At 37.3% G+C, this 24,933-nt stretch overlaps 1 protein-coding gene across 1 annotated transcript in view; it reads left to right on the top strand.

Moving 5' to 3' along the window:
• The window catches only part of LOC134658025 (orexin/Hypocretin receptor type 1-like), a 115,281-nt gene that overhangs the window by 1,115 nt on the left and 89,233 nt on the right, over positions 1–24,933 (top strand). The gene's annotated exons all lie outside the window — the stretch shown is intronic.

Genomic DNA, 24,933 nt, shown 5'->3' with positions numbered 1-24,933 from the left:
CATAACTCTTCTCGTTTTCGGGTTTAAAACTCAATTTTATATTGATTTCGTTAGACTTTATTGCTACCGGCGCGATACATTGCGAGAAACGTTAAATCAAGTAGAGAGTTTTAAGTTCGGACTCGTATATTCCTTTAGGATAGAATTCTAATCTTTTAAAGTGAAAATATGTTTCTCGCTACTGCAGGTAAGAGAAGAGTGCCATATTTGAACTTTTTGAGGAATCACACGTGTGAGCTTTCGCGGCGAGAACGGAGCCGGAGACATAACCGCTGTTGGAAGTGTTGGGTCGTTAAAAAGACAGGCCTTACTTACAATATTACAAATTACTTATTAAGATCAATATCACTTACCCTATCATTGTTGTACAGTCGAGGTCTAAAATATGTATACACTTATTCACCTTAATCCATTACAAGGGACTTCTTCCATGTTATGAAATAATTTATTTAAGACACACAATTAAATACACATACGTACACATATTTAGGCACTCAACTGTGTATAAATATATTTTACGTGTAATTTGACATTTTATATTTATTTAAATTTATGATTATAATGATGAATTTGCACGCTTGCATGCAAGCTAGGTACATGATCTGTAACACTATATATTATACGAGTAACATCCCCATACTGTATCAATGCAAAAAAATAATTTCTGATTTCTGATAAAATGTGTTTAAATGAGGCAAATAGAGGTACGTATGTTATATATGTCTATGGAGCTAAGTTCATCCAATTACGTAACGGATGCCCGACGAAAGTTGATAGGTAATGGTCTCAAATATAAATTGTACAGTAAGAGAATATAATTTCCGTACCATTTCGCACCTTGTTACAGTGACAATCAATATGAAAGCCGCTAGGGGCCACGTACCTACTCAACGATTTTCGTACATGAAGTAGGTATAAATATTACATGTTTAGTTTTCATAAGTTCGGGAATGTACGTTTGATTGTCAACGCGTAACATGAAAATTTTAAGTAGTTTAATCATAGACAGTGGGTTCAAATATGGTCACGTCTTTTCTCCACCTTACTATAATTATGTATTAAGTATTAACTAAGTAAATAAATAAATCTGGGAGCGCATTCGTCTAACGCAAACATATTTGCAATGGCAATATGTACCTACTCAATAATATCTTCACTCTCGACTCTATGAATGAATGAATGAAATTAATTTATTCCGGAAAATATTTCCATATGGGATTAGAGATAATTATATACCTAATAAAATACGATTCAATTTAATTAAATTTAATTAAGACATCGCGTATCTAAGTTTTAAGATTTACCTCCGACGTTTCGAGGACGGCGTTGTCCCCGTGGTCTCGGAGAAGACTGGTTAAAGTTGTTTTGTAGTGCGCAAAACGTTCAAGCTAATAAACAAGACCAAGTGCGGGTAGTTCGAAAAACTCGCGCGGTTAGAAGATGCTGATGTCAACTTTAGCCAGTCTTCTCCGAGACCACGGGGACAACGCCGTCCTCGAAACGTCGGAGGTAAATCTTAAAACTTAGATACGCGATTAAGTCCCGTTGTGCAATTTAATACTATATGTTATGTCTACTCCTAACACATATCACAATATTCATAACCTTGAGATATTAATATACGTCCAAATTTTGAGTTCTAACATTTTAAACCATATGGTAAACAGATAAAGTATATGTTCCAGGTGATTTATATGTTACGCCGTTGAGAAAGTTACTCGCTGGGAGTATTTTGACACGTTCACTAAAGTACTCAATCAGCGTATTTACGCTGGCAACCATTTTGCTGACTTGTATTTGTATGTAAACATAGTTGTTGTACTGTTTTGATTTCTTACTATTAAATATATAACAAACTTAGAGTCTGTGCGGAAAGAGGAGAGTCGTAGATTGTATTGGATCCCATACATTTCACGACTCTTCTCTTTCCGCACATACTCTATTTAGATTAAACTAAGTGATATTTAAATGTGTATCTTGTTCTTTCGATTTTGTTAGTGTTAAATAGGATAACGGCATTATGCAGAATTTATCAACAAATTTTATAGATACGTTCTTTAGAAACCTATTTTGCGTAACTATGTATAACTCTTAGAGGATATAATCAAACGGAGACGCCTTGTCTGTAATTTTCTGTACAAAACAGTCTGCCGATTTTTGCGGAGGAGGGGAACGTCAAATGTATGCGTAACGTAAAAATAGCCATGTCAGATAAACGTCAGTCCATACATTGTGTATGACCGTTGGCCGCCTATTTTCGACAGAGGGGAAAGCCTGTTAATTGCTACTCCGTTTAGATGTATCCTCCAAGGTATAACTACGTTACTATTTTTTTTTGTATGGCAACTCAAACCCGTTACTTGTCAGCATGAGTACTTGTAAACGGATTTTTCTCGTTAAAAGTATCTTTCAGACAACTTTTATACAACAATATGCCTGTAGCAACTTTTATATTAAGTTAGTTGAACTTTATAGAAATTTTAGTTGTAAACAAACAAGTTTGAAGTCAAAAACAGAAAATGATCGTCACAAGTAAAATTGCAAGTTTCTTTAATTGCTTAATAGTACATTCACACAAATTTCATTATACCTATGTGAAATTAAAACGTGCCCAATATATAGACACACAAACATGCATTCATATTGTAGATCCTTAAACAGTTTATTTATTTAATCAGATAATTATAATAACAATATATAATATCTAAACTAAACACAAAAAATACGTTGAGACAATATAGGTTTTTATCGATACGTACCTACCTCGTCATTTTACATTCATATTACGAGTAGGTACATAGAAATTTATTCAAAAATATTACGACGTTAACTATCAACGTTTTTGGGCTAAGCAAACGAAGGTGCAGCAGAGATAGTTCGGCTCTCGAGACAGAAATTTGGGTATACAGTATACCTAACCATTAAATTTAAAACTCATTAAATTTTGAATAGCTGTATTAACGCTTATTAAATTCGAATTACATAAAACTGTTTCTCTAATGTCACTCCATGTTGTTATAGTTGGCGGGGTCGGTATATTCTTGTCACTTGTGTTTAGGAGAAATATGCCGTGTTCACTATACATTACAATGCTTTAACGGCCACCGCCTTTAAGTAAAGGGCATAGCATACTGCGTCTGATTCGACGTGCGAGTGGGATGTCGCTATAATACGAGCTTAGCGTTGTCTCGCTCAAACTTCGAAGCGACGTGCGAATCGGATCCATGCCAAATTTTAGCTTTCTAGCGCTAACGATCACGGAGCAAAGCTGCGGAAGGACAGATAGATATAGCGAAGTTGACTACGGAACTCTAATAACTACTACTTTTAAAGCAAATCTATATAAAAAAATTGATAAAATAGGTTGGACAATTTAAATTACCCAAACATTTCTGTAGCAACAGCAAGGTAGATTTTGATATCTAATTCCAAAGTTAGATAAACCCTTCAACAAAAGTAAAAGTTACTTTAGCCAATTTGTAGATCACGCCGCGCACCCTTTCAAAAATCTTGAACTTCGCGTATCAACGTCCGACTTTATCGATAGCAAGCACTTCCCATCCCAACAGACATCAATCAAGTTTCATCGTACACGTACAAAAATATAAAAGTGAGATTTCACCATTACGTGTCTTTAATATGGATAAATATGATACTCGCATTAGCGCGACTGTGTCTCGCGAGTCACACGCATGCAAAGTTGGCATAAAAGACGCACGACTTTATTTCACGTTACGAACACGTTAGCTATAGTTTTGTCGCATTTTTTCCGCACGAGGCGTTTTGCCACGTCATTAATGCGAACTGCTAAGGTATGAAATGTGCTAACATCGTCTGTATTCCCTAACAAAAATGATCTCCAAACGTTTACGCGTCTTAAATTAAGTTCCGTTCTGGTCAATATCAGCAGTTCCACTTATTAAATGGCACTGGCAATGCAAATGGTTGGTGAAAATACAACAATCGCCATACAGCGTGACATGGACACAGAGCAAGTTTAATAAATCCGTTTTGCTTAACATTTACTTGTCGCTAATGAATATATACGTTTAAATACATTAAGGAATTTATTGTTTAAATATTACTACTGAAAAATTATCTGTTTTAAATACCCACTACGCTCTTTGATGCAAGCTCTGCATGTCTGTATGTTTGCTTCCCTCAATTCTTCATGTACCTATCTTGAGAACTGAATATTGACAAAAATGGGACGAACTTGGAGCTATATATATTAGAAACGCGACACCATATGGCTCGCACTGTCAAAAAGTTATCAGATCTAATGTAGAACCTGGCTTCTAACACGCCCTAATTGCACAAACTCTACATCTTAGTCAAAATATGTGGCTTGGCCGTTTTAGTACTGTACTATAGTTTTATAATATATCATTTTACTTTATTACGCTTTACAGGCCCAAATTACTTAAAATCGGTTTCAATTAATATTTCTGTGCGACGTAAAATGCTATAAATTTGTAATTAATTCATTTTACATCCAATGAATTTCCAATAGTAATTACTTTGCTAGTGGTTACCTAAATTAAAATCGGTTTGTTTGTTCAATGTAATATTTTATAATTCGCTGCTAATTAGGAATATCAAATGTGTATTTTTATAATACGCTTTAACTGAGCTTGGAACCACAGGCACAGGTAATTATCAAACTGACAATGTAATAAAATTGTGTTAGTAGGTACCTAATATAGTTTTTTTCTACTCCAGCACTTAAATGTGTCAATTAAATGACTGACAGTGATATCTAAAGCAATGTCATTTGAATGCTTTGTCTATAGGCTCATAAGATGACTGCTAGCAGTCATCTTATGAGTATAATACAACTGCTTTATTTATTTTTAAAGATACAAGTTCCGATCATCTTGATTGAAAGAGGTATGTTTTCATTTACAATAATAACTCTTTTTTTTTTTAAATAATAACTCAATTTTTTTTAAATAATAACTCTTTTTTTTTATAATAACTCTTTTTTTTTTAATAATAACTCTTTTTTTTTTAATAATAACTCTTTTTTTTAATAATAACTCTTTTTTTTAATAATCTCTTTTTTTTAAATAATAACTCTTTTTTTTTTTTTTTTTTTTTGCTGCAGCTGTCATAGAAAAAGTAATGTATGCAACAGCTCATAATTGGTTCTTAAAATTCTCGGGTCTTTTTTTACAAAACTCGACTACGTCTCGTTTTGTAACTTCGACCCTTGAATTTTAAGAACCCTTATTATATCACTGTTGCATAAACTACTATTAAGCTGTAGGTTCCAATCCAGTATAAAACTTTGCAAGTACAATAATACAGATGACAACACCATAAATTGGTAACTATTTTATTAAGCTGTTCTGATGACGGAGTGCAAAGGCCTGGAAGTAAAGTGTCATCCAAAAGAACTTGCTAACTATGTAAACAAACCGCCATACTAAAATTGACACTAAATGTCAATTTACTAGTAATTTTAATTTTTAACAAGCAGAAACGTCTGCGAACGATGCTATTAAGCTTAGAATAAATTTAAAAGTGGAAAAATTACTTTCTTGGGTGAGACTTGAACTCACGGCCTCTGGATCCAGCCTCTGGATCTGGATGGAGGCCGTGAGTTCAAGTCTCACCCAAGACAGTAATTTTTCCACTTTTAAATTTATTCTAAGCTTAATTTACTAGTAATTTTTGTTTACATTGTTAGCAAGTTCTATTGAATGACACTTTAAATACATGTTTCATATAGTAACTCGAAAAATTACCCAAAATTGTGCCCAAAAAGTTCCGTGGAAGCACAATTTTATCAGAATATCTTCTTGATTAAACAAAACGTTCCAAAATTTACTTTGAGGGTTTTTATCCGCTCTTTGCAATCTTAGCGAGGTCAAAGGACTTAAGACCCTTATTAAAAGGTTCTTAACTTGCTTGTTTTGTGCGATACACGATTTCTCAGCTATTTCTAAACAACTTGATAATTGATTTTGCATACACACATTTTTACACGACCGGTATACCGGCCGACCAACAAGGTATCTTTGAAGGTATACGTTCCAGTGCTTATATAATAAATTGAGGCGGCGCTGGTCTGGTGCCGAGCTTTCTGATGTGCTTCATCCTTAAATATGATAATTACTGAGACAGTGACGAGCATTCGAACGCCTCATCGTAGAATATCGTTTTTAGGGTTCCGTACCCAAAGGGTAAAAACGGGACCCTATTACTAAGACTTCGCTGTCCGTCCGTCCGTCCGTCCGTCCGTCTGTCACCAGGCTGTATCTCACGAACCGTGATAGCTAGACAGTTGAAATTTTCACAGATGATGTATTTCTGTTGCCGCTATAACAACAAATACTAAAAACAGAATAAAATAAAGATTTAAGTGGGGCTCCCATACAACAAACGTGAGTTTTGACCGAAGTTAAGCAACGTCGGGCGGGGTCAGTACTTGGATGGGTGACCGTTTTTTAGGGTTCCGTAGCCAAATGGCAAAAAACGGAACCCTTATAGATTCGTCATGTCTGTCTGTCTGTCCGTCTGTCTGTCCGTCTGTCTGTCCGTCTGTCTGTCCGTCCGTATGTCACAGCCACTTTTCTCCGAAACTATAAGAACTATACTGTTGAAACCAGGGCTTTAAATACCGTTAAAAAGTTGGTATCGTTACCACAAGGTGACAGATTTAACGTTAAGTTCTAACTAACGTTAGACCAGGTACCGTTAGTTATACTACTCTTTACCGGTAACAAAATGGTAACGTTAGCAGCTGTCAATTTGAGCTAACGTTAAGTCAAAGGTATCGATACACCATTTTTAACGTTAGTAGGTAACGTTAACAGCTGCTTATTTACCGTTTGATTCACTGATAGATGCCATCATCGTTGACAATCGAGCGAATGCTCATTCACTCTCAAGCAGAGATGGGCATTTCGTAATTGATTCCTGGTTCCACGATTACTCGAAATTACTTTGTAATCTGATTACCGATTCCCAGATTACTTTGTAATCTAACAATTCCGAATTACTAAGTACACTTCCAATTAAGGAATCAGGAATCACCTTTTCTAATATTACAATTACTAGTAATTGGAATCAATGTCGATTCCTCATTACAGGAATGCATTACTTGATTCCTTTCAGATTACATTTCGTACTACTACTATCAAAAGTACATTTCGATAGTAGATATGTTGTTGATGTTGGCTTAATAGATATAGATGCACCTTATTTGAATCAGGTGTGCAGATTTCGAAAATGACCAAAAAACTTTATAATGCTCCTAAAGTGTCCTAAACCGTACGTCGTAGCGCAAAAGTAATCAAACTTTCGTTCCCCTTTAGAAAACCCCTTAATAACATTTAAAAAATACAAGAAAAAAAACTAATAAATAGAAGAAAAAAAAGGAAAGAAAAATCTTTATAGGGCTGGATCTCCTAAACCGTGCGTCGTAGCGCAAAAATAATAAAAATTTCGTTCCTATTCAGAACCACACGCCGAACAACCTATCACATTAGGACATTATTATTATTTCACATTGCATGTAATAATGTCTCAAATAAGAATTTAAGTTTCACCATTATAGATTAACATAAAGAATAATGACATAAGACTATCAACTCTAACTACTAGAATTAAAGTTTAGTTTTACTAACGTACCTACATAATTATCTTTAATCGAATCGAATTTAATTGAATCATTTTTACAAGCAAGAAGTAACATCAATAAATAGGTGTCTCATTTAATATAATCCGACTAAATTACATTTCTGCAACACCTCCATATTTCACAAAATAAATCAAGACATTATCCAACCTATATAATCTTGACGTATATTATATCAAAGACGCCTATACCTAATATAAACCGACCAAGTAACGAATTAGCTATACCATCATATTTAACAAACTAATTTATGACGTTTTGCAACCTTCTTATTTTGGCAAATATATTCCGACACAGCCGGGTGGTATTCTATCTGTCCAATCTCGGTCCAATGTGTATTTGCGTCTCACATTTTGCTTAATGAGAGAGTGAGACGCAATGCATATTGGACAAAGATCTTAAACAAGTAGAATACCACCTCTTTCATTTGATAAACATAAAGAATAATGACAAAAGACTATGAACTCTAACTACTAGAATTAAAGTTGAGTTTTACTAACGTACATAATTATCTTTAATGTATTTTGACTGATTCTATTTCAATTTGACAGAAGCCCTGCCGTATTTATGGTCAATAAGGTCTACTGGCCTTAAAATTGTGTATGAAATTACAAGCAAATATCAGCTTAAAGAATGATAGTGTTAACGTTAGTTTGGTAACGTTAGTTTATAATATGAATTGGGTAACGTTAACAAGCCCTGCAATAAAAAGTAAAATTACCCGTAAAATTAACGTTAACTAGCTAACGTTATAATAATGTTAAGTTATCAAGTATCGTTACCATTAACTACCGGTAATAAGGTATTTTTATGATTTTAACGTTAAGTAACGTTACTTTATAATGTGAATTGGTAACGTTAACAAGCCCTGGTTGAAACTTGGTAAGTAGATGTATTCTGTGAACCGCATTAAGATTTTCACACAAAAATAGAAAAAAAGCGGCCAAGTGCGAGTCGGACTCGCCCATGAAGGGTTCCGTATTTAGGCGATTTATGACGTATAAAAAAAAAAACTACTTACTAGATCTCGTTCAAACCAATTTTCGGTGGAAGTTTACATGGTAATGTACATCATATATTTTTTTTAGTTTTATCATTCTCTTATTTTAGAAGTTACAGGGGGGGGGACACACATTTTACCACTTTGGAAGTGTCTCTCGCGCAAACTATTCAGTTGAGAAAAAAATTATATTAGAAACCTCAATATCATTTTTGAAGACCTATCCATAGATACCCCACACGTATGGGTTTGATGAAAAAAAAATTTTTGAGTTTCAGTTCGAAGTATGGGGAACCCCAAAAATTTACTGTTTTTTTTCTATTTTGGTGTGAAAATCTTAATGCGGTTCACAGAATACATCTACTTACCAAGTTTCAACAGTATAGTTCTTATAGTTTCGGAGAAAAGTGGCTGTGACATACGGACGGACAGACGGACAGACGGACAGACAGACAGACATGACGAATCTATAAGGGTTCCGTTTTTTGCCATTTGGCTACGGAACCCTAAAAATCAATAAATTTTTGGGGTTCCCCATACTTCGAACTGAAACTCAAAATTTTTTTTTTCATCAAACCCATACGTGTGGGGTATCTATGGATAGGTCTTCAAAAATGATATTGAGGTTTCTAATATCATTTTTTTCTAAACTGAATAGTTTGCGCGAGAGACACTTCCAAAGTGGTAAAATGTGTGTCCCCCCCCCTAACTTCTAAAATAAGAGAATGATAAAACTAAAAAAAATATATGATGTACATTACCATGTAAACTTCCACCGAAAATTGGTTTGAACGAGATCTAGCAAGTAGTTTTTTTTTAATACGTCATAAATCGCCTAAATACGGAACCCTTCATGGGCGAGTCCGACTCGCACTTGGCCGCTTTTTTGCTTGTTTTGCTCTATTTTTTGTTGATGGTGCGGAACCCTCCGTGCGCGAGTCCGATTCGCACTTGGCCGGTTTTATTTTTTCACTACTTCAATGGTATTTTCAAGTTTCCAAATACAAATTGAAACCCAATAGTTAACTTTTCAAATCGTAAATCGAGTTAAGATTGTAAAACATTCCGGATGTCACATAAGAATCTTATTTTTATTGCCTAACCCTTCTCAGAATGGAATAGTAACAACATCAATTTTATTATAACCTTTCAGGCCCTGTGACTCCGATTGTAGTCAGTCCCTTAGGGGAATACGACCCTCGGTTCTATACGGAGAGAATCCCTTACAACATAAATGTCCTGTGAGAAATGAAAATAAGTTGTACCATGTGAAATATTATATTCCGTATTACTTATTCTGTGATTCCGTTGCGATTTAAATTTATCATGCACGATTATACGAGTTTTCTAAGTGTAAGGCCTGAGTGGACGCTCGAAGCGGAGCGTTCAGCGGGGCGTGCAGCGTGGCGTCGGGCTCACAAGTGATTTGAGCAGCGTGCACTAAGGCCGCTCCTATACGCTTGCATTTGTTTAACATGCACGCCGCACGCCCCGCCCCGCTGCACGCCCAACATGAGCGTCCACTCAGGCCTTACACTAAGAGTACATACACCTTGTTTATAGCATTTATCTGTCCCCAACCGTTCCAATGTTGGTCTCTGTTATAGTATCTTGCAATGGATAAATTTTAAGTTGCAAGTTAAATTTATCCAAGATTTGGTTTCTAATTAAGTGAAAATTTTACCATACATCGTAGTATTTACGTGGCTAAAACAATAATAAAGCTATTGTAGCAAGAATAATCCGCAAGATTGCCCAATTACTATTGTATTAAAGCCAGCCAAAATCTGTTTATGGCCCTAAAATCACATTAATCTATTACCAACTCTTTATAGCTCCGAAGCCCCTCACAGTAAATAAACCAGTATAATATGGATCTCTTGGATCATCCGAGCGATTCCTTCGATCCTAGCAACGCGTACCTATTGACGCAGCCGATCGGATTTGTTTTATTATTGCCGATAAAATTGAAGTCTTTATTGCTTCGGATGGACTTAGCCGACTGAGGGAATTGTAGAGAAAATCGATTTTGGATATGGTCGATTAAAAAAAAAGTAAAGCGAAACAAAGCCGAAAGACAAAACCCCTCACCTGTTATAGCGATTTTTTTGTATCTAAAAACCAAGCATTTGCAATTTAAGCAGTGCTATTTGGTGAAATGGATCTGCTCATGAGGGCCAGAATGGAATTCCTCCATGACAATTATTTTACTTCTTGATGGGGCTAATTGTAATTGTAATGCATATGTAATGCAATATATCACTACGTTGGTCTACTCATGACCCTCTATTAAGGATGACTCACGTTAGACCGGGCCGTGTCCGGGCCGGAGCTTCCGGCGCTTACTTTTCTATCACAGATGACAGGTGATGCTTTTCATAGAAAACGAAGCTCCGGAAACTCTAACGTGAGTCATTTATACTTGCTGTAAACTTTTAGAAAAATTAAGAAAATTTAAACTTGTTGAGCGTGTCTCCGGTACGCAATGTTTTATCGCTAGACGCGGCAAACTATGTTGTCGCATCTGTAATATAATTGAAAGTTAAAGCACTGTTCAAAGTGCCCAAAGTTCAGTGCAGTAATTAAATTCAAATTGCTTTGTGCGGTTTCATACTCAATTCCATTAGAATTAATTGCTGTTGTATCGAAGTTAAATCTAGCTGAAAGTGAGTGGAGTAGTTCGTTCATTGGCAGGCAATTTAAAACTTTTGGGTTAGACGAGGTGACAATGTGGGACGAACCTAACCCTTTTTATGTCAACTTAGTGTACAAACGAGTTTACGGCTCATTTGAATGGACGCCGAGTTGAGGGGTCGTCCTAATACAACGCGACTACGCGATTATCGCAAAGTGCGAACGCGTGATCAAACATTATTGAACTAGAATCCTAATTGGCAATCACGTGACTCGCGTGAGTCGATAATCGCGTAGTCGAATTGTATCAGGCGGTCTAGCATGAAATGCGTTCTCGCGCGCGACTCCATACATCTGGCGCGACTTCAAGTATGGACTCGCGCGCGAGAACGCAAGTTGTGCTAGACCGCCAGGACGACCCCTGAGAATTGCTACTTGCGCATTGCTGATCGCTTTAACTGAGCCCCATAACTATAATAAATAAATACTCTTTCGAGAATCCTTCAAGGTATTCCATACACAGTAGTCTTTTCTTTTTGTCGCGCCCTATTTAAGGATAAGGTAACGCTTTATCTGCTTTTCCTTTGTGCGCCCGCATATCTCCCTTTGGTGACTAATTACATCGGATTTTGGTCTGTGAAATTTCATATATTTACCTACTTTTAAACCCGCCAAGCCATTTGAGGATATAAGAAGACCTATAACTTCAAAAAACCCTCATCTTCCCTGCGTAATGAGTAGGTAAAATACGCCAGCGTAACGCAAGCAAACCCGCCGGCAATTGAATTACTATAGCGGAGTGCCCGTGTGATGTACTTATTTAACATCGTTGGCAGAGTGCCACCCACTGATGAAATAATAAAAAGAAACGATAGCAAAAAAATACTGCTAATTTCTCGTGTTGAAAATTATTTGGATTTTTTAAATGTCTAATCCAGCGAATTAATTTTCCATGGAGGATTTATAAAATTAATTTCTATTTCAGATTTCAGATTTCAGATGATTTATTCGTAAATGTACATATCATTTACATGTCAAACAATAAATACAAAATATTCAAAATAAAAATTAAATTATTATGTTGTTAACACATTATTAGGTACATGAGGATGCATAGGTACATATTCTTATATTATTTTAATTTACATGGTGTTAGGATCAATGATGATTTTCCAGAAACTCGTTTACATTGTAGCACGCAAGGTTAATAAGGAATGATTTTAGTTTTTTTGTAAATAAGGCATTACTATCCTGTTTTTTTATGTGTTCAGGAACACAGTTATACAGATGTACTCCCGCAACGCTGAGAGCCGCGCGAGCCTTGGCTAGACGTGTGCGCGGGGGCATCAACAGGTGCCGACTGCGTGTAGGTCTTTGGGTAGAATTCCCGTATGTTTTATAGTTATGTAGGTTGCTACGAATGTATGTACAAGCAGTCAGTATGTAAACACTTGGTAAAGTAAGGATTTTATGACGTCTGAATATGTCTTTAGCGTGATGGTCTAACGGTTTTCGGTCTATAACGCGCAAGGCTCGCTTTTGAATCTTAAAAACCCTGTCACGATTTGCAGACGTTGCCCATAAGTCGACCCCTTGAATTAAAATTGAGTGAAAGTAACCGAAGTATGCTTTCCTCAAGTTGCTAGGAGATAAGGTGGGTGCGAGTCTAGACAGTGCATAGCAAGCGGCGGACAGTTTGTCACATACATAGTCAATATGTGACGACCATGTCAGCCCCGAATCTATTACGAAGCCCAGATACCCAGCTGAGTCTACCTGAGGTACAATGGTGTTATTGGTGGTTGAAATATTTAGAGGGCTGTATTTCTTTTTTAAACTAAAATGTATAATGTTAGTTTTTTCCACATTTAATAACATACCGTTGGAAGAGAACCACCGCGACATGTTTTCCATGACTAAGCGTAGCTTTAATTTCAAGGCTTCCACTTCATCAGCATGAACTATGATGCACGTATCGTCGGCAAAGATCACATATTCCGGCTCGTTACAGGCAGTCGTAATGTCATTAATTAAAATCAAAAACAGGTTATTTCCCATAACCGATCCTTGGGGTACGGCACAGTCACCAATCGGTTCCAGATCCGACCCCGTATTGAGGACGTAGGTGCGCTGTTTTCGATTTCCCAGGAACGACGCAATTGCACTGTGGAAACTACCTGTAAATCCGTAACGTGAGAGCTTGGCGAGAAGTAGTGAATGGTCGATCATCTCGAAGGCGCGCGACAAGTCGCAGAATACCGCTGCGACCTGCCGCCCGCCCTCCAGATGCGCTGTCACTCGATCCACTACTTCGCGCGCCGCATCTGTGGTAGACCGTCCTGGCTGGTACGCAAATTGCTGGCGGTTTAAAAGATTGTTTGACATAATATGTTTCATTATTCTATCACTAATTAAGCGTTCAAAGATTTTTGATAATATAGGTATTAATGATATTGGCCTATAGTTTTTTGGCAGGTGCATTTCCCCTTTCTTTTTATAAATAGGCTGAATTTTAATTTGTTTCAATACGTCGGGATAAATTCCGGCGTAGATGCAATTATTTAACAGTAAAAGTAACAGTGAAATAACGGTCGGGGGCAGGTAATCTATGGTCCGCGTTGACATGTCATTGATATCTTTCGATTCCTTTCTTTTTATTCGTTTGCATACAGTGATCATTTCCTTAAGGGTAAACGGCTCAAAATGATACGGATGAGGGGTAATAGGTAAATATAGCGAGAGATATGCCAGCGCAGCGTTAACGCACGGCGGCTCATTGTTGACATTCGTATCTATGTAGTACCGGTTTAGCAGAGCGGCGGCGTGCGCGGCGCGGGCGGCGGGGGAATCACCAGGTGATTTACTGACTAGTACATCGAGTGCACTGCATTTTTTATTTTTGCATGTCTCAGCGGAGATAACGCGCCAGACGCTCCTACACATATCGTCACTGCTGTTTGATATCTTATTATTAATAAAACTACTTCGAACTTCTTTCAATTTCGACCAGTATTGGGATTCTAAGCAGAGCAGGTTGGCACGGGATTCAGCGTTATCGGGGTTTAACGATAATATACATTTTTTTTTATAAATAAGTTTACGAAGTTTCTTAATGGAATCATTGACCCACACACTTACATTATTCTTGATTTGATGTTTTTTCAATGGAAAATATATTTCATAGTGATATTTTATGACATTCATGACTAATTCGGTTTGTTTACCGGGACATATTGTCTTCCTTAGAACAGAATCCCAGTCATATGTCTCTAAACATTGGGTAAAGTTTAGTTTCCGTTGTACAGTAATAGTTCTTTTTAGTACATGACCACTTTGGAAGGTAGGTTTAATGTTGATGTTAACGCTCAAGTGAATACATAAGTGATCAGATAGGTGCATGTTATAACAGGACACAGATTGAATGTAAGATTTATTTATATTTGAGTAAGCATGGTCTATACAAGTGGCCGAGTTATCGGTTAATCTGGTAGGTGTGTTTACTAGATGCCTGAGGCCACATTGCTTAAGAATATTTAATAAGTACTTTGAGTTTGAATTATTTAATAGTATGTCGATATTTATATCACCAACTACTATAACATTATAATTTTGAATGGAATTAAGATTTAATAATTTACTTAACATATCTAAGTAAAATAATATGTCACCACTTGGCGGTCTATACACACATACCACTATAAGATCCAGTCCTACGCACTCGACACCACATACCTCGAACTGGGATTCTACTGACAAGTCCGTTATTTCTTTCCTTTCCATGCAGGGGATATCGGATTTAACATATATGCAGCTCCCTCCTCCAGTCTTGGACAGCCGGCAAAAATGAGCACGTAGATGGTAGTTGCATATGTTTACTGTAGGTATCTGGTTGCTTTGTAGCCAGTGTTCTGTTAGGCACAGTACATCAACTTGATCACGTAGCTGGAGTTCCGATTCTAGCCTGTAGGTTTTGTTCGCTAGTCTGTTCATATTTTGGTGTAAGATGCCTATCGATACAGGTTCGTGTTTTAATGTTGGATGTAAGATCTTCGTTTGTACGGTGTTATGCAATGGTCTGTTATCGTTGTTTAGGTTTGCAGGTGTTGGCGTCTGACAAGTTGGCGTCTGCATTGGGAGCTCTTGGCTATCTATCTATATCTATTTTCTCTTAATCTTGTAATTACATAAGTATGTGATTAGTCCTAAAAAATAACTTTAAAAGGCCTGTTGCCGAGATATTAAAAGAGTTGTCATGCGTATGAAACTTAGTAAGTATACTTATGTTCTTAGTATCGCGAGGTATTTAATTGGTACAACCCTTCAAGTGCCGTTAGCAGTAGAATGGCGGCTAACCACTCACGGGACGATGAGAAAACCAATAGTCTGTCAGCCACCAGTGACAGGTTAAGCCTTTTCCTTCTTTTACCCCGCTGCCGTTTCCTTTCTTTTCGTAGAATTTCGGTAAAATAATTACTTTATTAGCGTACTTTGAAAATTGAATTTCGCATACTGTTTTTAAGCAACGGAGTAACCTCGTTCGAGCTGCTGAGGTGAAACATTATTATTAAATTAATTTTGCAAGCTCCTTGCCATTTTCGGCTGCCACTAACTGTTGGAGCCATCTCTGAGGGCCGATAAAGACGGACTGCAACATGACTGTAATTGTATGGGAACTGCACGCCAATTGCAAACGTCGGCGTGCAGTTCCCATACAAGGGACAGTCGGATTGCAGTCCGTCAGTACCGGCCCGAAGACGGCGCATCTGGGAAGCTACTCGGTTTCAAATTAATGCATAGACATACCATCGACCTTACGAAGGTCGATGATATCGTAAAGTATGTGAAAGCAAAAACCGGATTCATCCTGAGGGTCGCGAAGTTGGAATCTCGACACAATGCGAATTTTAATTCGTTTGTGGTGACCGTTCCGACTGAACATCTAGCGACCTTCACCAAGGAGGAGTTTTGGCCGAAGGGTGTCAAGTTTCGGCGGTTCCGCGGACGGTTCCCTGACACTGCGGTGTTGCGTAATGCGTCGCAATCATAATGTGTTTTTTTTTTGTGTTTAGTTATATTTTTATAATATGTATGCTACTTTTTAAGGTACTTATGTATGAGCCACTAGTTGCCTGAAATAAAAGATTTCATTCATTCATTCGTTCATTATCCGTACCTACTTTCCCAAACATCCTAGAAGCACTAGAAAATTGAGGCAGCCCCAAGAATATTATGTATCAATTATAGAAATGTATACGCAGTGCAATCAATATAAATTGATTTATTTACACACACACATCATACAAGTATAGTAACTGACAATTAACACGAACGGAATTAAAACTAAACGCACCTACTGATTTTATGTTGGAATTGTATTGACTCGCGCTCACCCATTTCCGCTAATGCAAACCATTATTGCGTGTATAACCGCTAATGTAAAATATGATTGGGAACAAAATAAAGGTTCATTGTTTATTTTCGCTAGGCAAATTTTCTAAATTACATTAATCCTCCGTACAAATGAGCAAAGGATATAGTCAATTAGTAGAACCAGTAATAAATATATAGAGATTCCGATTTCGCACGCTATGATCTTTAAGCCACGCAGTGGCTAGTTGCAATAGTCTGCCTTGCCATAGCAAATAATGCATATGGAGTTTTACCTTAACGTTTCCTTAGATGCTGTCCAACGGCAGTTGCAGGAGTTCAAAATAACATATCCGGTAAGCATTTGTATAACAGACAAAATATAATTTGCATCGATTTCTTGAGCAACATAAAGGGCGAACTAGTGTAAATTTTTACACGACTGCCCCAACAAAGGAGTGTATTGTTTTCAGGGTTCATGTTTGTATGTGGGTGGGTGGGTATGTAAGTTTCTTTGTTTCACTCTAGTAGCTAAATGCCTTAACCGATTTACATGTATGATATATCATTAGAATCCTTACATCATCCCGAGTAACATAGGCTATGTGATGTCATTATAAAAACAATATGGCGGACTTAATACGCCATATTACGCAGCCTTTAGAAAAAACATTTAGCTTTTCAGTTCGCTTTTAATTTGCAGTCGTGTTTTTTAATTTTTAATTAATTAATTCATAAATTATACTTACTCAGCAGTGGATTCATTACTTTTTCTCAGTCGATCTTTGCAATGACGACAATGACGTCTCCATGTACATACTATATTACTATAATAGGTATATTGTTGTTACAATTGTTACCGATACCTATAATTGCTAGCATTTGTACCACTTCACTATCTATTTGTTTTAATCTTTGGAGATTTTGATAATTTAGAATGTAACACGCTCAATACGGCACCTACTTTTAGTTGGAACTATTAGTAACTATCCATTGCAGCGTCATGTGGTTGAAAAGGCCTGTTCGACATGTGCATGTTAAAGAGCTATTTACTTGCCAATGGTGATCATTTATTTTATGGTAATCAGGGCCGGATTAACCCTAAGGCAGAGTAGGCAACTGCCTATGGGCCCCGCCTCGGATAGGGGGCCCCGGCGGCCCCGCGCGCGCCAAAAAATAAATGTTTCATATGGCCAAAATTCATAAATATTTTTTTATGTTACCTACTTATACCTAATGTCCAATATCAGTTTCTCAGACACACAATCATCAAATGATTATGTAAATTATGTTATTTTATAGCTTTTAAAGTCTGTAAATCGAGCACGAATTTCAGGCTCCCGAGGGCCTAAAACCTCATTAATGAAACTTCGGCCCTCCGAGTAGCTCTTGTATGACACATATGTATATTATTGTTGAGTAACATTTGACGATTGGTTCGTATCAGAGCGCTGCTTTGATTCATTGATTTCAGAAGCTTAAGCCTTTTGCCTCGCATGAAAGCTCACCTCGCTGGTTATAAGTACGCTTCGGGCTTGTTAAGTATGTGGAGATTGCTGAGCTCGACCTTCAGCATCACTTTTTACCTCAATTTTTGGTTCGCCTACCAAATCTCTTCTTCAGCTTAGCCTTTGGCCTCGCTGCGCCAAGCTCGGCCTGAGGTCTCGCTTTTTAATACAATGGACATTGGTCGTCGTCTGTGATCTAGCTGAGCTTATCCTGAAGCACGGCTTTGACCTCGCATGAAAGCTCACCGCACTGGGTAACTTCGGATTTTTAGGCCTTTTTAACACGCTTTCACAATTTTTTCACAAAAAGTTTCGCGCTCGCGGCGTTCGCGATTTTTTATATTTTTCCGATTTACCCTGTACTTACATGCTAGTTTGACTGTTTAATGAATAATAATTTAAACACATGTATATTTTTTATTATTAGGTTCATTTTAATCATGTGGCTCATATGGACGGACGATCGCTGTTCAGCCTCGCAAAATATTTAACTACTTATTGAGAAAAAAAGAGCTCTCCCCACACTGGACGCAAGGAGGAATCGGCAAAAACTAATATAAAAAGCGGCCAAGTGCAAGTCGGACTCGCCCATGAAGGGTTCCGTATTTAGGCGATTTATGACGTATTAAAAAAAACTACTTGCTAGATCTCGTTCAAACCAATTTTCGGTGGAAGTTTACATGGTAATGTACATCATATATTTTTTTTAGTTTTATCATTCTCTTATTTTAGAAGTTAGGGGGGGGGGGGGGGGACACACATTTTACCACTTTGGAAGTGTCTCTCGCGCAAACTATTCAGTTTAGAAAAAAATGATATTAGAAACCTCAATATCATTTTTGAAGACCTATCCATAATGTACATCATATATTTTTTTTTAGTTTTATCATTCTCTTATTTTAGAAGTTAGGGGGGGGGGGGGACACACATTTTACCACTTTGGAAGTGTCTCTCGCGCAAACTATTCAGTTTAGAAAAAAATGATGGTTTGATGAAAAAAAAATTTTGAGTTTCAGTTCGAAGTATGGGGAACCCCAAAAATTTATTGTTTTTTTTTCTATTTTTGTGTGAAAATCTTAATGCGGTTCACAGAATACATCTACTTACCAAGTTTCAACAGTATAGTTCTTATAGTTTCGGAGAAAAGTGGCTGTGACATACGGACGGACAGACAGACGGACAGACAGACAGACAGACAGACATGAGGAATCTATAAGGGTTCCGTTTTTTGCCATTTGGCTACGGAACCCTAAAAACCTTTATGTCCACGCAAGAGCGCATCGCATCGTTCGGCATGTTCGGATCGGCTCAACCGACATCTGAAGGTTGAAATTAAAACCGCAAACTTACTTCGCTGTACTGAACAACTGAACTTATGTATTCAGAATTAACTGTAAGGGGGCCCCGAGCATTGCACTGCCTAGGGGCCCCGACATGCTTAATCCGGCCCTGATGGTAATCATATATTCCCCGGACGGGTTGGCCCTCAAACTAAATCGTTCATCTACTGGTCACTTTCTAGCCTCTTTAACAATTACTAGTCTGTAATGTTAATGACCAACGCGGAAATTGGGGATCGCGTATATATGGAGAAGCGGTAGCCGAATTTCCTCAACGGTTACCACTAAATTGAAACTTTGAAGCTGAAATTCAAACAGACATAATATTATATCGTTTTACTTTAGCAGTTAGAACAAGGGTATTTTCCTGCCTAAAAACAGTGAGTTGATTTCAATATTTTTAATGAGCATCCTAAAATTTGCATAGTATTGTTGAAAAAATCAAATATTGTCCATAGTTATGCCCCTTATAACTATGGACAATATGGCCACTATACATAATCAAACTGTGTTTTAGCCTTTAATAGAAAAAAACCTACTTCACAAAACAGTTTGAAATACCATTTAAATTATTTGCGACCGTAGTGCATCACATAAATAATAACAAATGGATAGGTAGGTATGTACATTGACAACTATACTTTTTGTTTTCAACCATCGTCCACACCTGACTAAACTGATGATTTAAAGTACCATCATTGGTGAGAAGTGTTGCTGTGTGCGATGTCGAAGCTGTCATAAAACAATTTCAAAGTTTAAAGTTCGCAGTTGGCTTTGGGTAGTAATGTCTTGAGGACTATTTGGTGTTGTTTGCTGTCTTGTGGTTTTGAAATTTGGGGTTTGGAAACTTCCTCGTTTGTAACTACTGTTGGCAGCCTGAAGTGACAGATAAGACATGTCCTAAATGACTATTGTGAAATGGTTATCATTATCTACTTTCCACATAATTCATAATTTTTGGGAGTTCTGTTATTGGCTCTGCTTATAAGTTCTCATGTTTTTAGGGTTCCGTACCCAAAGGGTAAAAGCGGCCAAGTGCGAGTCGGACTCGCCCATGAAGGGTTCCGTATTTAGGCGATTTATGACGTATTAAAAAAAAACTACTTGCTAGATCTCGTTCAAACCAATTTTCGGTGGAAGTTTACATGGTAATGTACATCATATATTTTTTTTAGTTTTATCATTCTCTTATTTTAGAAGTTAGGGGGGGGGGGACACACATTTTACCACTTTGGAAGTGTCTCTCGCGCAAACTATTCAGTTTAGAAAAAAATGATATTAGAAACCTCAATATCATTTTTGAAGACCTATCCATAGATACCCCACACGTATGGGTTTGATGAAAAAAAAAAATTTTGAGTTTCAGTTCGAAGTATGGGGAACCCCAAAAATTTATTGTTTTTTTTCTATTTTTGTGTGAAAATCTTAATGCGGTTCACAGAATACATCTACTTACCAAGTTTCAACAGTATAGTTCTTATAGTTTCGGAGAAAAGTGGCTGTGACATACGGACGGACAGACAGACGGACAGACGGACAGACGGACAGACGGACAGACAGACAGACAGACAGACAGACAGACATGACGAATCTATAAGGGTTCCGTTTTTTGCCATTTGGCTACGGAACCCTAAAAACGGGACCCTATTACTAAGACTCCGCTGTCCGTCCGTCCGTCCGTCCGTCCGTCTGTCACCAGGCTGTATCTCACGAACCGTGATAGCTAGACAGTTGAAATTTTCACGGATGATGTATTTCTGTTGCCGCTATAACAACAAATACTAAAAACAGAATAAAATAAAGATTTAAGTGGGGCTCCCATACAACAAACGTGATTTTTGACCGAAGTTAAGCAACGTCGGGCGTGGTCAGTACTTGGATGGGTGACCGTTTTTTTTTTTGCTTGTTTTGCTCTATTTTTTGTTGATGGTGCGGAACCCTCCGTGCGCGAGTCCGACTCGCACTTGGCCGATTTTTGTATATTATTTACCGTAAACGCTGTTGAACTTCTCAATAAACAAATATATTTATTTTAAATTCCGCGAAAGTTCCAGCTATGGAATGAATTACGGTGATTTTCGCGAAGGAGTTAAGACTCACGTTAGACCGGGCCGACCGGGCCGTGTCCGGGCCGGAGCTTCCGGCGCTTACTTTTATGACATAAGACAGGTGATTATGTGATGGTTTCCATATAAAACGAAGCTCCGGAAGCACCGGCCCGGACACGGCCCGGTCTAAGGTGAGTCATCCTTTACACCAAGATGAAATTATCGGCAATTTCAACGTGACACCTCTGGAGTTGCATTTTATTATGGTATAATACCTATATTGTCGCTAAGAAGACCGTCGAAATGCCAGTTCAGACGAGCGAAAAACGACCCATCAGACCCATTGGAGGGACGCGGAGCGCGAGGCACAGGACAGGAGTGGATGGCGACGTCTCACGAAGGCCCTTTGTACCAATGGGGTACCATAGGACGACAACACAATACCTATATTGTAGGTACCGTGACTGGACGCATTGTTTAATACTCAGATGTGATAGATGATTGACGACGTCAGCCGTATGAATCCTAGTAACTCTAGTGACGTTTTTGTCCCGCGAGGTATTGCGTTTATGCAGCAAAACTCGTCTTTTTGTAGGCCCTTTGTTCGAACTCCAAGCCGTAATACGAGCGGCTTAACATGTGATATTAAGTCTCTATATGATTAAAGCCGTAGTTAGGACTGTCGCAACTATAACTTTAATGAAAAAACTTTCCTTGCTGCTTTGGTGGCTTTAGAGGTAATATTACGAGCTTTTGCCGTTTGACAACGTACTGTTCGAAAAGCGGCCAAGTGCGAGTCGGACTCGCCCATGAAGGGTTCCGTATTTAGGGGATTTATGACGTATAAAAAAAAACTACTTACTAGATCTCGTTAAAACCAATTTTCGGTGGAAGTTTGCATGGTAATGTACATCATATATATTTTTTTAAATTTTATCATTCTCTTATTTTAGAAGTTACAGGCGGGGCACACATTTTACCACTTTGGAAGTGTCTCTCGCGCAAACTATTCAGTTTAGAAAAAAAATGATAATAGAAACTTCAATATCATGTTTGAAGACCTATCCATAGATACCCCACACGTATGGGTCTAATAAAAAAAAATTTTGAATTTCAGTTCTAAGTATGGGGAACCCCCAAAATTTAATGTTGTTTTTTTTCTATTTTTGTGTGAAAATCTTAATGCGGTTCACAGAATACATCTACGTACCAAGTTTCAACAGTTCTTATAGTTTCGGAAAAAAGTGGCTATGACATACGGACGGACAGACAGACAGACATGACGAATCCATAAGGGTTCCGTTTTTTGCCATTTGGCTACGGCAGCCATTCTCAAAGTGTGTTCCGCGGAACCCTAGGGTTCCGCGACACCCCTGCAGGGGTTCCGCAAGAATTTAGAATAATTTAGAATAATAAAATAAGCATAATTATTATGCTTATTAATAAAAAAATACACTTCTAAAAACTATTGTTTTATTGTGGGGTTCCATCAAGTATTTCGCTTTCCAAAAGGGTTTCGTAAAAAAAAAGATTGAGAACCGCTGGGCTACGGAACCCTAAAAAACTTTGATAATATATGCTGGTTACAAATGAGAACAAAGACAAAGAACTGAGTAAGTAAACTAGTAGTTCGCCCCGAACTCGCCAAAATCATGAAACTGAAAAAACTAAGTAATCTTTTGACTACAGATTGATATTGCATGTCGAGAACCGACATTGAAGTTGAACATTTAAACGCCTTAATTTATGTATCATTTATCAACATCACCCGTTTGGTATAGAATGAATCCGACTGCGTAAAATAAGGTTTGTCCAAATAATATAATGTTGGTTACAAAATATGGTCTTGTAAGCGACAAACTTTGTGGCAGTCACAGAACAACAACAACAGCAATAATGGGAACGGCAAAAGCATCTGTCACTGTCAGAAAATTAAACGAAACAACAATAATTTTAACGAAACAATGTGTTGTAACAACCCTAATTTTAAGCTGTAAACAAAGAAAGGGGAAATCGAAACGCGACTGTGTTTAATAAAGTAGGAATTGTAACGTTTAACATCGCTCACGACAGTTTAAATTCTACAAGCTATACCAACGTAAAGTTTTCGTTGTGACTGATGAAAATATTAAAACTTCAATAAACCAGATTTACAATCAACGGCAATATAATATGGTTACAATCATTTAACTTCAATTTAAAATTTGAAAGCCTTAATGGGCAATTACGGACGGAAACCACGAACACGGTAATATAATACGTTTGTCAGTTTAAACTTTCAACTCTAAAAATATCATATTTTCGCCCTAACGAACGCTTTCATTTAACCGCATGCATATTCACGGAGGCAAATCTGGTTACGAATCAAATTTTTGCTATTTGAATGCTTGTTAACAGAACTTAGCGACACAGTACAAAATAAACAAGAGCAAACCTCTCCTTAAGGATTTAGATGCTTGTTAACTTCCTTAAGGTGAGGTTTGCTCATGTCTACATATTACAAGCGGTTTTTAATTATTAACAAGCTTTCATTAGGTCGACCTGTATGTAACTAACTATGTAATGGAATCTAAGGTAACTAATTTAACCATCTTCCAAGGATCGTAGCGTCATGAAAATTGCCAGCTGTATGTATTAGTTCTGATGACAATACAATAATATGGTACTGTCGAACTGATCTGATGATGGAGACAGGAGGTGGCCATAGGAACTCTGTGATGAAACAACGCAACCTAATTGTGTTAGGGGTTTTTAGAATTGTCTCGATGAGTATTAGTTCTGTTGTCTGTCGTAAGAAAAGTACAGTCAGCGATTAAAGCTTGTACCAAAAATTAAATTTTTGCCAAAAACTTATTTACTTTCACCTGACCCTTGTCTGTCTGTAATCAAATCTTGCAAGTTAAATTTGATCCGCTTCCCGGTTTCCGATTGAGCTGAAATTTTGCATACTTACACATGTAAGTCGGGTGACAATGCAATATTATGGTACTATCGAGCTGATCTGATGATGGAGACAGTAGGTGGCCATAGGAGCTATGTGATGAAACAACGCAACCTAATTGTGTTAGGGGTTTTTAGAATTGCCTCGATGAGTATTAGTTGTCTGTCGTAAGAAAAGTACAGTCAACGATAAAAGCTTGTACCAAAAATTAAATTTTTGACAAAATCTTATTTGTATTGTGACTTTAAACCCAGCGAAATTACTAATCTAATAAAAACCAGTTTAATCTAATAAGGAATTAAGCATTTATTTTTAGTTCAAAAGGATAGCTTTTAATTGTGTCATTATATTCTAAATTAATTAATTTAACTTAACTATTTAGCCTTTTTGCAAACTGTTCAAGAGACTTCAACACTCATTCCGTTAAATTTAATTACGGTAAAATGTCGA

The sequence above is a fragment of the Cydia amplana genome, chromosome 21 (assembly GCF_948474715.1).
Source record: "Cydia amplana chromosome 21, ilCydAmpl1.1, whole genome shotgun sequence".
Classification (NCBI taxonomy): Eukaryota; Metazoa; Arthropoda; class Insecta; order Lepidoptera; family Tortricidae; genus Cydia; species Cydia amplana.
This window is presented reverse-complemented; position numbering and strand designations above follow the sequence as displayed.